Genomic DNA, 15,510 nt, shown 5'->3' on the forward strand with positions numbered 1-15,510 from the left:
ATACCAATTAATAACACAGACCGACAAAAAAAAAGTTTTCCGGCCGAGACCAGTGACTAGGCTACTCTTATTGAGTATGAGCCGCTGAATTCGACTCGGGCCTCAAAATTTCTCATTTACGTTTCAGTTTTACCTTAGATGCAGAAAACAAGGGAAAATTAAAGGTCTTCCCTACCGATAGAAATCTCAGAGTATTCGCAGGCGAAATAGCCTGGCCCATTCGTGGCTTTTTGCAGGTTTGATTTGAATGGTTTAATCTCAGAGGTAGAGAGATTTGGGACCTTTTCGAGGTCCGTTTAGGGGTTCTTTTAAGAGTGATGCGACGGTATGGTATTCGTCACGTATTGGGCAGGCAGAGTTATTTACGATAGTTGGCTGTTCGCCAACCCGGCAGCCTTTTTACTTCAAATTCCTGAACCTCAAAAAAATAATGAAAGTTGGTTTATTCATGGAAATACCCACAAAGAAAAGCGGTTATATATTTTTAGGATCGCTCAGTCCAAATTTAAAGGCCATTTCTGTCGGCGACGTCGCATTCTATTCACAATCTAAAAAAAATTTAAGCACTGAAAGCTGTTCTCGACATAAATTGTTTGTATTTATTGTCCGGTACATAGAACTTGCTAGTCATGCTTTGAGCATTGATTCGTTCTCAGATTTGTTGAGGCAACGAAGCCAACGAAGACGCGCTGCCTTACGGGTAAGCGTGAGGTTGAAGCCGTAGCGTGTATAACGATGAGTTGACATAGTCCTCGTCAAAGTCGGAAAGCTCTCATACTTAGGCCTTGGGAGGTATGAGAGTTATCACTCTCAGGACGGTAGACTCACCTGCGGTCGGACCTGAATCCCTCACGCGGGCTTTAAAGGCCGATTTAAATAAAACATGGTTTTTTGTGGTAAAAGTGATACTTAGCCCAGTAATATGTCATCACTGGGTCAGACTTTGGCTGATCCTCATGAAACCTGTTTCCCCTTACTAAAAGTGATATTTGGCCTAATATAATGCCGATACGGAGCCAAGCATCGGTGGAGGATCAGCAAATTTAAATAGCTAATATAGGCTGCTAATAGTGTATCAGCACTGGACCAATTAAAATGCCGATATTGGCCCAATATCGTTAGCCGACCTTTGGCTGCCGAAATTGGACCAACAATGGGCCCCGTATTCAGCTCCGGCAATTCGCACTTGCGTCCCTCTGCCTCTTGTATAAGGATAAGCGGGGAAATCTGTTCAACAAGATATCACATTTTCTTGTACTAATTATTGTAATTTGAAAAGAATATGAATCTTAGTAATGATATTATAATTCTAAAATAAACTGTTTAAACCTTAAAAGGTCAATGAGTAAAGAAATATTTAAAATCTTACGTGCACGACATTAGAAATGGGCGATTTTGGGTTTTTGTGTGGGGATAGTACAGTAAAATGTCTCTGCGTAATTTCCCAGGTTGCCCCGCAGGTCACCCCACCTGATTTTACAACACAGTCAGAAAGATGTCATTTCAAATTGTCCGTCGCTTCTGGAGGGTGTACAATTTATATTGAATCCAATTTAAGGGCGATTTTTTTTCCACAAATAAATTTAAAACTCTCTTGAAACAAAAAATAAAGAATTCGTCTTTCTCGGCACGCTCTATTTATGAGCTTCAAAGTTATGGATCACAATAATTGTCTGTGTTTGAAAACGGGCTGAGAGGATTATTTTGAATCTGCTCCGAAGAAATAAAATGAAATTCATTAAATGAAAAAAAAACAACAACTCAAAAATAAGTTGAACCGTGTGCTCAATGCAACATAATCAGCAAAAACAATTATTGGAAATTTTTTATTTTAAAGACTGCAAATATTTGCCTATACGATCACGGTGGCGCCATTTGTCACTGCAGGTCTTACAAGTTTGATGCTTTTCGGGAATAAACCTTAACTAATCCGCAAAATGTTCTAAAAGTTTAATAAGTTCAGCTTATCTTTCAGGGATCATTATTTACTACGTTCGCAACTAACAATTTTATTGGTAAAACATTAAATTCATAAATACTCCCCAGTGAAGATTTCAGCAACTTTGCGATACACAAAATAATAGCGATGGCTCTGGCTACTCTGCACAATCTGAATCTCTCTCCGCGTAAAAAACCCGACAGTTGGCCAATTCAAAAATTTAAAAATTGTGAACCCAAAAAGACCTAAAAAGACAAAACCACAAAAGTTGTTCATCCAACAAAGAGCTACACATATTTTATCGACGATTATTTGATAAGACACGTCGTTTTTATTTTAATCATGAAAACGGGAATTTATAATAAACAAATGAAACTTTTGGACAGGAAAACACAAGGTATAATAAAATGTTTGATAACAAAATTGTTTTTAAATTATATCTGAAGATTTGTTTTAAACCTTCTTTTCTTTCGATGCACGTTATGAAAATGTGTTCATTGAAGCCGAAGGAGCTTTATCAAAAGAGAATTCACAATAAGTAATTCCAGTTCTCGACAATTATACATTACTGAGCGCGAATCGCGAGAGCCAACATTTGCGTGCCATAGACACGCTCCAAATAGTAAGCCGCGCGCACGACGAGTGAGGAGGATGTGTCCGCGCAGCAGTCAGATTTTTTAACTTCTGAATGTTCTTATTTTGATGACTTGGAAAAATATTTTGTCACCAGAAAATTACCATAAACTTGTTTTAGTTTTTCGACACCGCCCTAAAACATTTATATTGAAAATTTGACTGTTAAGAAGAGGATTATCGCGTGTGAATCATGATTGCTAGTACAAAATAATATTAAATGTGTAAAATTATATATATAGCCATTAGTTCAATAAATTAGTCATAGTTTTTACGTGTAGATAATTTTTTTAATTTTCTCCGCAATTCCCTGGATCCACTCATGAAACTTTTACAAAATATCACGTTCGAAAAAAGTTGATTTTAATATTCCTTGTTCAATAAAAGAATTCAAGTCGAGAAAATAAATTAAAATCTAAATATATATCTTTTCGAACGTCCAAAATTAAACTCTAATCATAAAATGTCTTGGAATTTGAATACAAAATTTTAAACAGAGTGCCAAAAATATGCAAATACATGAATAAAAATAAATACTTTTTGTTTTTGTAAATTTAAGGGCATGCTCTTCGGTGACCACGTACCAAACTAGTCCCCGGTTATGAACATTTTCTTTTGGTGTTCCCGGTGTCCACACGGATTGATATATTGTGTTTAAACTTCGACAGATGAAACAAAAAGTACTAAGGAATGTTTGTATACATCAATATATTGGTAATTTTAAAGAAAGTTTATTTATAAATTGATGGAATAGGATATTATCATTTGTGTTATAGCACTGTGCAGATCATTTTCGGTTTGATGCATTTTAGATTTTTTGATTCGCTCATATTGAGCACTGACATCAATTTTATACTAAATCGTCTAAACCTTAAAAAAAATTAATATTTACTTTAAACGTCCACAAAGTCGAGATCAAGTGACTAAGTTCGGTCTCGAAATTTTTGTGTAAAATGATTTACATTTCTTTTGGTCCTTGAAATAAAAGATAAATTTAAAATTAGAAACATATCAACACCAGCAATGTACTAAAATTTACTCGTCGGAGTTCTCCAACCAACTTCCATAATTCTTGACGTTGAATCGATCAGCTGATAACTTTTGTTGACAGTGAACTAACTAGCGGGACTCAGCGTCGGACTCGCCTTGTCTTTCGCCCCCGGGCGAAATTTTATTTTTATTCTTAGAATTGTTTCACACCAGTACAAAAAATTCACAGAATATATAACCATGAGAAAATTTTAATTATTTTGAGAAGATGTACATTTCTCAAGATGAGACTTGGACGGATTTTCGAGTATCGCATTTTAAGATATTCCTCGATTTTTTTAAATCGAGGCATCTACTTTATCGACGTTAAAAGTTTATTTCCTATTCCTTTAGTATTTAACGAGAAAACTTTCTTCGTAATTATGAACATTTTGATATATACAAACGTTCCTTAGTGCTTTCTGTATCACTTCCTAAATCCTGAACACGATATCTCAATCCGCGGAGACGTAGTGAAGAACAAAAAAAATGAAAATCATTGCATTCTTTACACAAAAATTTCACGAACGAACTGAGTCACGTGCTCTCGACTTTATCGACGATCAAAGTTTATCTTCTCAGCTAGAAATCGCTAAAAATGCTCCAAAAATAATGATAGATTACGTGTGTGCAGATACTGAATTTTTTATTTGCAAAGAATGTGCAAATTTTATAGCTTATATCAAGTTTTTTAAAGGTTTAGACGATTTAGTCCAAAATTTGTATGAGTGCTCAATATACGCGAATCAAACCATCTGAAATGCATCAAACCAAACATTATCTGCAAAGTGCTATAACTCGAATGGTAATATCCTATTTCATCAATTTATAAATAAACTTTCTTTAAAATTATAAACATATTGATGTATACAAACGTTCTTTAGTGCCTTTTATTTAATTTGTCAAATTTTAAACGCGATATCTCAATCCGTGTGGACACAGTGAACACTACAAAAAATGCTCATAACTGGGGACTAGTTTGTTCACGTGGTCACCGAGAAGCATGCCCTTAAAGAAAGAAAAAATACAGAAAGTGCACTTTTTATGTTTGTCGCTTACTGCTTCTTCAACGCCCATAGTCGCCCTATATTTAAATTCAGGTGCAAAAGCAGGTAAACAAATTCTAGATACACAGTTGTGAATAATTCTGTAGTTCTGAGATTAGACATCAGAAGTTGGTTTCTTTCCTTCTTGAAAATCAGTTTCCAGTTTTTTAGAATAGTCAGTGTTTCTGAAAAAATGAAGATATTTATTCTACTCTTTGTCTGTTTGATTTTAGTTAATGTTACTAGTAAGTTGCTGGATATAATATAATTTTATATTTATAAAAAATATTTAATTTTCTGGAAGCTACAGAAGAAGGGAGTTCTGTCTCACTTTAGGAATTAATCCATTTAATCTGGTTTTCTTAAACAAAGAAAATTATTTTTGTTTAAACAGAAACCTACATTCGACACTGCTCCATGACCTGTTATAACCATCAAATATTAATGTCGTCGTAATTTTGGACGGCATAGATATACACAGGGCTGCCACAGGCTAATTTAGATTTAAAAAGTGATAAGAGTGACTAATTTGAGTTAAAAAGTGAGAATAAGTGATAATATTCACACTAAAAGATGCCTGTGATGTCCATCGGTACACTTTTTAACTTTAAAATTTCCATTCAATTACACATATATTTGATCGGTTTGCTTTCACAACTTTAGAGGAAATTCTAGTGCTAAATTTGGATATGAATGTTAAGGTCACAATTTGCATAATTAATTTTACAAGTCACGCAAATATATATAATTAAAAATTTGTCATAAGGACAACCGCAGGATTTCGCCGGGAGCGGGTGCTAATCTGAAACATTGCACCCGCTTCCAGCGAAATCGCGGTAAAATTTCAGCCACAACCACGTTTATTGTATTATATATTTTTGTCAAGCTTTGTGCCTAACACGCACGGAGCGCTTCGCGCTTCGTGCTCCGTGAGTTGGGTTTTTATTTAATGTATTCTGCGATCTAAGATTGGGGGGTGATAGCTAGTTGTTGGTCAGATTTTCACTCGATTTACATATTTGTCAGGCTTTATGCCTGAACAGAACGGAGCGCTACGCGCTCTGTGAGTTGATTCTTTTTAGTATTCATGCCTTTTCTCAGTACCTTGTGAGTTGATTATTTTGTTCTGATGATTTTTTTATGATGGATGGCACTTGGTAATTTTCTTGTCATTTTTTGTTGTTTTTGTTTGTTTATTTATTATTATCTTTTTGAATGCATGAGGATGGGATCTTCCAAAACTCCACAGGGGGTGGGGTCAGCTGGCAATGCCGTTTTACCTATTGTTTAAGCATTGCCGGTGAAGATGTAACACTCTTTACACCAGTCTAAAGCCTTGTTACGATTGAGGTATGCTTAATGCTGGCATGAAAAAAACAAGTTATGAGACATCTAAATCATAATTGTGGGATGTTCTTTCTGCGCCCTTATCTCGGTGGATGTCTGATCGATTCTCTTCCAATTATGATTATTCCGAAATACTAAAATTTTCTTTTTTGAGATAAAATTAGGGATTCCCAGAAAAAGACAACCTAAACTTTGCTTTGAAAGGATAACGGATATGGTCAATACATTTTCTAAGCTTATATTTCAAATTAATAATATTTTAAGCCCATATGAACTACGGGAAAAGTTCGGAAGTCATGGTTAAAATTGACGAAAATATATACCGCTTGCTTCTGGTTATTAGAAAGCAAAATATAATCGTAAATTGAAATAGTACCAGTACAAACAAATATTTTTACTTTGGTTAGATGTGTGTAACTCCTATTAATTATTAAGTTCACCATTTCACTAGATAATAGGAACGATGATATACAAGCCACGAAAACATTGTCGATGCCACGATCAACTAAAACAATTGAATATCAGAATACATGCTATATAGATGTCACGTAATCCGCGCCGATTTCCCTGCAGTCGATAGTAGCTCAAAGAGTAACAGCGAATTTAATAAAAAAGAGAGTGTAATTATCTGCAATTATGAGAATAAGGCGGAGTCTAAAAGACTTAAGAACTCTAAAACAACCTGCTTTTTTAAAAAAGTGACTTTTAGTAACTGCTTCTTAAAAAGTTTCTTATAGTGACTGTTTCTTGACAAAGTTACTAAAAAGTAAGTTGAAAAAATGAAGTGACTAAAATTGACTTAAGGGTCTGTATAGCAGCCCTGGATATATAATTATACAATTTTTCTTAATTTTCTCAAAATTATTTATTTTTGTTCGATAAGTCACATGTTTCTAAGTACTTTTAACTAATTAATAATTATTTGAAAAATGGGTATTTGTTTCAAACAATGTTGTTCACCTGTAAGGCGTGAAAATTTAGCATTACTTGGATCAAATTATACAGCTAATGAATTAAAAAAATAATACTCCTTCTTTAACATATTTGGTCATTATTCAGATAATTTTAATTCATTTAAACAGGCTTTTCTCTGTTAATCGTAAAAAGTAATAATTTTCTGGAATTCATCTTAAATTTAATGAATCTCTTACACTGTGTAGCTTATTATTCAGTATTTTCTTATTTCTGAACATATACCCTAATTTTGTCAACAATATTGATTTTTAAAACATTTTGTAAGTTACATCACTGTAAGTTATTTTTCAGATTGATTTCATTGATAAAAGTAAATACTGATTAATAAGCAAAATATTGTACGCGATTTGAAAAAAAAAGAATTTTTTCTATCTTACCTATGAAAAGTAGAAAGTGACATTAATTTTTTAAATAATTGCACACTGACTTGTTTGAAAAATATTGCTTTTAACATTCCTTACTCGCGATATTAATTAAGAAAATAATAACTTTTCTCGATTTACAGAGTAAAATTTGTTTGAACAGATAAAACTGTTTAAACAGTTTCGACGAATCTTCAAGATGAATTATCAGTCCTTAATAAATTCATTAACTGTATTACTCATATCATAAACCCAGGTGCGAATTGATCGACGGCCCTCGGCCGGGCCAACCGTCGGACGGTCGGTCCAACTTTGTGCGCCACTGGTCGGTCCAACTTTGTGCGCCACTGGTCGGGCCAACTAGACAAATGATAACGGTCAACCGCCTTTGGCTTCTCCACGTTGGGCCAACATTTGGTCCCATATATGGGCCATCTATTAATATGGCGCCGGCCCAACTTTCGACAAAAATTAATTTAAAAAATAGTTATTTTTAAAATTATTATTATATAATCTTCACTTTTTACCATTACTAAATACATCATTCATACATACGGTTACTTACACTTTTAATCGCACGCTTTAACGCATTAAAAAATCTTACTCGTCCAGGATTCGAACCCTAACTAAACTAATGTATTTTGCCGCGTACTCCAACCACTTGGCTATCGAAGCACTTGAAGTTTGTTAACAAAAACTGTGTCTTGTATTTTCTTCATAGATTAATTTGGAAAGAGGGTTGACAATTTGGAAAGCTATACTTTTAAAATATTCAGTGTTCGATGCTTTTGTAGAGTTTTTAAATTTTTCAGATTTTCAAATTAACTTTAATATATATAAAAATAGATTCATTATGAATATGCAACATTTGGGCCAACTGCAGTTTCACGGTCTTTTTGTAACAATCAACCAGAGTTTATCCGACGATCTGCTCATACTCGGGCCAATGTTTGATCGACCATCGGGTGCATCAAGATGACTTATGTGACCGACCGCATTATTGTGGTCGTGACGACCAATCTGTCACAATTTATCCGATTCTCGTACCATAGTTGGGGCAGAATTGGGATGACGGTCGGCTTTTTGCTCACCGCCGACGTCTGTCGCCAACGTCGGTGCGACCATGGTAGCTTGAAAACATCTTAGTCGGTCCAACACTGGTTACCGTAGATCGGTTACAATAGCAGGGCCGACTTTGGGCCGATGGTCAAGCTCTGGCAACTGAACGAATTTCGCACCTGGAACGTAATAAGTTCTCACAATTTAGAGGCTTTAAAATGGTTTGAAAAAATGCTTGAAACAACTAAACATTCGTTAAAAAATTCTACAAAACTCATAACTTATAGAATAAAAATAATTTTTTTTTCAAAAATGAAAACAAATATAATCCTTAGAGTTTTCCTTTGGGGATGTCAAAACTAAAGTTTACTTGATGGAAATTATTCCTTGAAACTTCCGTAAACGGTAGCTCTCTTTTATCATAATATTACTTGAGATAATTATAATACATTAACATAGCGAATAACGTCTAAAGCTCAATTTTTTACAGAAAATTTGTCTTTTGGCTTGAAGTTTCCAGATTTTGGGTGAAATTTCTTTTTCTTTCACAAATAAAAAATTTGTATCTATTTGTTGACATTGTTTTTTTAACTCAATTTTTTGTTAAAATTTCATCTTTTATGGCATAATTTAATTTAAATTAATATATAAATTGAAGAAACAAATTTTGTTAATGAAGGCGAGTAACATATTTGCTTTACTTAAACATTTTGATCAAAACTTTATATTCCCATGTCATTTATTTAGTTGGTCTTAAAACTTTAGATATTGTAGAATGAAAGCCTTTTAAAGATTTTGAAAATTCAATTTACAGTGCATAGTTTTAGAGTAATGTAATTTTCAATTAAATATTTTATTTGATTTACTTCATGAAGTAATTATTGTAATTTACATATTAATCTTTATTTATAAATTCACTTCACGAATCATAAATTATTTAATTAGTTTCTTTTAAAAATAATATATATATATATTTCTAGTAAAAAGTTATGAGTACTTGAATAATATAAATTTACATCGATCATTGTCAAAAAATGATCGTAATTGCTGTGAAAATCTGAAACTATTTAATTCAAATGAAAGCCAATTAGGAAAAAAATCGTAAAAACCATTTTTTATTCATAACGATTTTATTTCTCATTTGTTTAAGAAACAATTCAACATATGAATAGCAGATTATGGTTCAAGTTTTTACCCTCTTCTGGAATCTATAAAATTATACTGTAAACAATTTTTCAAAAAATGGGATAAATTAATAAGAATGAACTAAAATAGTATATATTTTAACAAACTTTAATATTCTATATTCTTGAACGTTTGACTTTAGTTTGATAAAAATGCAAAGAACATAATTGTTTCAAGAATTGATCATTGTTTATGACTATCTCCTATTAGATAATTGGTAAAAAGTAGAGCTTTTTTCTAAAATTTTTAACTTTACTTTGGCTCTTTAGTTATGAACAATTTTTAAATAAACCATATAGGAATAATATCTTAATCAATCTTTCTTTTTGTGAATACATTTTTCTGAAATAAAGCAGGTATTTGAAATATTCCTCAAATTTTTTGTATCGATCATATTACGAATGTAAATTTTTCTTTAAGTAGTTACTGAGAACTAAGAAGTCAAAGAGAAGTTGAAAAAATACAGCTTTCTAGCACTACTATAAGAGAAGATAGTTAGGAATTATAATGAGTTTTTTTAACAAGTGTGCTTGTTAACTTGCTTAAAATAACCGAGAGGCATGCGCGAAACAAAAACAAAAGAGAACTAAATAAGCAAGCACTTTTGGGTTGAACTGAATTGAGACTAGCCATGTTACGTATACTCGGAATTCGAAAGTATATAGTCCGAATTAAAAAAGTGCGGAAGTTTCTTTCTTTAGAAATTTCACCTTTTTTGCTTGAAAATGCAACTATTTGGTTAAAAATTATTCTGTTTCGGATCAAAAATTCAATAAATTGCTTGCAAATTTCACTAAAAGGTTGGAAGTTTATATATTTTTGTGTAGATTCGTCTTTTTTGGTAGAATGTACATTTTTTTGGTAAAAATGCAACTGTTTTGAAGAAAATTAATCTCTTTTGGGTAAGTATTCGAGCATTTTGTTTAAAATTCAACTATTTTATGGAAACCTCAAATTTTTATTGAAAATACACATAACTTTTTGATTGAAAAATCCATCTGCTTGGGTTGAAGATTCATCTGCCTTGATTGAGTCTAAAGTTATTTTTGAATGAGATGAGAGAGAAGGAATTTGTAGTTAACAAAATTAATTTTTATCCAATAAAAAAAGTAAAAAAAAAACAACTTTATTTCATTATAAAATAATATAAATAAATAATAAATAAATGACAAATAAATAAATAATAAAAAATAATAAATAATATTTAAATTTAATTTAATTATTATTTGTTAATATTTCTTAACGATTTGAATTTCTCGGTAATTCGAAGAAAATTGTATGCCCGGCCGTGATGATAACCTCTATAATTTGAAGTACAGCAGTGAGTAAGATTGTGTGCTCGTGTGGTTCAGTGTTGATAGGACTTAGCCTTAAATAATTTCGAGAGTATGGAGAAGATTAAGTATACAATATTATCATTGAGTGAGAAAGTAAAACTCATTCGATGTGTCGAGAAAGAACTTAAAAGAAAGAAGAACATTGCTTCTGATTTCGGGATTCCTGCCAACTCTCTGAATTCCATCATCAAGAACAAGGAGAAGATATTCGCTGCTGCTGAAAATTCTTGGTTCCAACCGGATCGGATCGCATGAAGACATTTCATTTTCCACGGTTGAAAACATCGATGGTGGAATGGATGAAATCTACTCAGAACTAGAATATTTCCGTATCTGGTCCCATAGTGGAAGAGAAAGCTGAATTCTTTGCAGCTTACTCAGGATACAAAGACTTCAAAGCTAGCTTCGGGTGGTTAGAAAAGTTAAAGAATAAGAATGGAATCATCTATAGGACATTAAGTGGTGAATGTGCTTCTGTTTCGGAAGAAGACTGCGAAAAGTTTCTCACCGATATTTTTCCTAGCTTGTTAGAAGTGTATGCAATAGAAGATATCTTCAATGCAGATGAAACATGTCTTTTTTTCAAATTTTTACCAGATAAAACTCTGACATTTAGGGGTGACACTTGTCATGATGGTAAGAAAAGCAATGATCGTGTTACTGTCATTGTCTGCGCTAATATGTCTGTTAAAGAAAAACTAGAGGTGCTGGTAATAGGAACATCTAAGAATCTGCGATGTTTCAAGGGAGTCAAGTCTTTAAAAGTGTTTTACGAGAGTAATAAAAAAGTTTGGATGACCAGTTCTTTATATGAAGACTCACTTTATAGCATTGATTACAAGTTTCAAAGAGAAAATCGGAAATTTCTCCTACTTGTGGATAATTGTCCGGCTCATCCGAAAGTCTTAATTCAAACTTTAAAAGCCATGAAGGTGGTTCATTTACAACCAAATTATCTGCAAAATTACAACCAATGCATCAAGGAATCATTGAGAATTTTAAGTGAATTACCGGCGGAGAATGTATCTAAATGATAATCCACCATAAAGGTACTTCTGCCCCGTGGGATCGATCCATAAGAGTGGCAGTACCTAAATAGTTGATGTCTGGCTCAGCCTGTACAGGTCCGCATCTCTAAGATAGGCCTCAAATTTCGCAAAGATTAAATCCTTGTTGTCCTGTGAGGGTACCAAGTCCAATCCGGACAAAAAGCCACCATTCTACACAACGTGAAAAGATAATTAGCTGCAGAACACAATTAAACTTGGGAATTGCCCTACATGAGTCTGAAAGTACCTATAGACGTTTTTAAACAGACTTTAGGCAGCTTCTCTTCAATCATAGCTAAAACCTTCTCCAGCCAATTTGAAGCCATCTTTAATATGTTGTTTGCTAGTGTAACACGGCCTAGTTCCAGTCTCAACACGCAACCTGGAGTATGTGAAGGCAGGCCAAAAACTTTCTTGAACAAAGTAGTGTGGATTACCTCTATCTTCTAACAATACCTCAAACCAGAGATCCCTTTGGCGTAAAAAAAAAAACGCTTAAGATAAGGCTCTGAAATAGGATTAGTTTACAGCGCCAAGATTCCGACTTGGACCATCGTAGGACTTGCAAAGATGAAACCACGGCTATCTTAGAGGCAGTAACTCTTTCTTTGCAGGCTAGAGAAAAGGTACCAGATCTTCCAAATAGTTTGCGTAGGTAGGAATATTCCCGGACCACATCCAATTGAGTGCTCTAAAACGTAAAATTTGGCATCAACGGTGGTTTACCTCTATGCAAAATCATGGTCTTGGTCTTGGATGTGTTGACTTCCAAACAATTCAACCTAAAATATTCAGCAATATAATTAATTTTTCTCTTTAGATCAATTCTGAAGTCAGCAAGTACAACTATATCATCAGCATATGCCAAATGAATGACCTCAATCAGGTGGTCGATTGAAATTCCCCTACGGCCACGTCTCTGCAAAATTTTTGAATTACTTAAATGCAAGAAATATTTCTAACAATTATTTAGAACTCCAGAACACGGGTTAAAATTTGTAAAATAATAGCCATGAAATAGCAACTTGCGTTACAAATAGATTCCGAAATTCGATGTTGTTGATGGTGTGGTCGATGACGCCTGCCATAAATTCCTTCTTGGGCTTGCAACGCAACATTTTATAATGGTGAGGGAAAATGTCGGTATGAATTGGTACACTGGGAACCCACAAAATCTACCGAAAATTAATAAGACAATAATGTAAATTAAAAAACAGACCAGAATTTCCAGACACCTTCGGGGGGAATTATGTTATTCAGAGAATTTACCGTATACACTTTGCGAACTTGTCTAGACCCATATTTTCTTTGAATAACACATTCATCTCTGGGGCTATTTTAAGCATTGCACAATGTCTTATAATAAGCTTTGTCGAGGCTTTTCAGAAATACTATGAAGAAAAAAACACTTTTTATCCACCATTGAGTACGATTATTGGTTTACTCAGATTTTCCTTTTAAGGCTTGCAGCAGAACCGATCAATTTGTTATTTGATGCTTTCTGTCAAATTCATCAATAATACGCAATACTAATGATCCCAAAACGCAACCAGAAATACAGCTTTCGCTAAAAAATTCGTCTGATCAACGTCATAGGACAAGCAATCTTTCCGAATACCGCCACAAGTGTGTACAAGAAGGCTGTAATAAATGAAACAGAGTGTCAAATAGTTGATAATGTTAAAAGAAAATTCTAGAGTTGCATTTAGTATTAGAAAACTGTATTTTTGTTTCTAATTAGTGTTAGCATACAGAGCTGAGGAAGGCATAGTTGCTGGTATTATCGGAAGGCAAATGAAACGTAGTTTTTACCATACTGCAAAAATCTAAATTAAAAAGATCCCATCGGTCATGCGGGCATATTTTACTTTGGGACTTCTTAGGGACACCATCGGTATCTTTCTAAATGCAGATGTACTATGTGGATTTGGATTTTCAGTAAACCTTCAAACTCGTTTGATTAGGCAATTTTTTATAGACCCATTCGAATTCTTCGGCATAATTCCCAAAACTTAAACTTTCCACTGCTTTTGATAATCGCATTATTTATAAACAAATACAAAGCTGTAATCTAATGAAACATCAAGTGGACAGAGAGTTATGACGACCATATATAAACGTTCAACCCTCGCTTTACTGCAGTTATATTGGTGCCGTTGTCGCATTCTCTGTTGTACCAACCAAGATAATAAATAAAATAGTTAACTCAAATACTTTTATTTGTTAGACAAATCAATTAGAGGTATAAATGACTAAAGTATTAGTAATTCTTAATAGTAAAACATTACTAACTCAAATTAGTTACGAGTATTGCAAACGGCTTCAAAAGTCGACTACTTGATTAGTCTGCGTTACTGACTATAAGGAGAGAAATTAGGTAAAACCGTCGCGCTAGCGCTGAGAGATTCGCTCCACTTCAGTTTGGTGTTGCGCCCGCTCCAGATTTGGGGACTGGTTGCCCCAAACTTATGGAGATCAGTCGCTCCTAAATGTAGGTGCTATATTTTTCTAAACTGCCTAAACGGTGTCTCAAACTCCGCATGTGCAAAATGGCTCGACTATATTGTTGGTCAAACGGTTCGGCCTGTTCGAGGGCATAGTTCTCCTAAATAAATGGAGACGATCTACAAACAGGAGTGGCGCTGTTCACTGTGTGATTTATGCGACAATTGAACGAGTTGGATTATGAAATCCAGTAAACTGCTCCTCGTGTAGCCCCCATTGAGAGAAGATTTTCTTTTGTTAATTTAATATTCAATACAGCCGGAAAAGCCGAAGAAATTAAATCATAGTTGCAAACGAAGCTTTTGTTGCATTTCATAACTACTTATAGAAAAATAATAATATTTCAATAAACTATGGTTTGCTATTGGAAGATTTAGACACAATTATATGATAGCTGATGTTTCATTTAGACCGGGCGAAATAGGCGGAGTGGTGGAAAATGAAATCTACAGGAAAATTTTTGCATAATTATGTTTGTTAGATCCTACAGAATAAATAAATGTAAGTGGTAATCGCACAACCTGGTCAGAATTAGTTTAAACAAAATTTTTTTAAACAATTTAGTAAAAATAAGTTTTTTTATCGGAAAAAAAATTTCAGATTTTTTAGACCATTTTGAACAGAAAAGGTTTCAAGTGTTTTTTCATAAGACGCACTATTTTCGAGTAAAAAAGCGTCTCGCCTACGTGCGCCACTGCAGTTGTGTCTCTTGCGCTCGCGCTCTCGGTTACAGCAGTGATGACTTTCGCGTTTCGTCTATATTTATTACTCATTAAGAATCGGATGCAGCCGTGCTTTCTCCGGAAAATGTGTCGCATTTCAAAAATAGAAATCACTAGTAAAAAAATAGTAAAATAGGAACAAAAAAAGTAATCGAACTAATTACACAGGCCCACAACAAAAACAAAAGTGTCTGTGCAATTGACCAGACCATGTTTTCATTTTTTTTTTTACAAAAATTTCAACCCACCATACGGCGATGAAAAGGCAGAAAATCGCGAAAAGGGAAAATTTGCTTCAAATTTGATTAAAATGACATTAAAA

Source organism: Belonocnema kinseyi, chromosome 1, assembly GCF_010883055.1.
Source record: "Belonocnema kinseyi isolate 2016_QV_RU_SX_M_011 chromosome 1, B_treatae_v1, whole genome shotgun sequence".
In the NCBI taxonomy this organism is placed as follows: Eukaryota; Metazoa; Arthropoda; class Insecta; order Hymenoptera; family Cynipidae; genus Belonocnema; species Belonocnema kinseyi.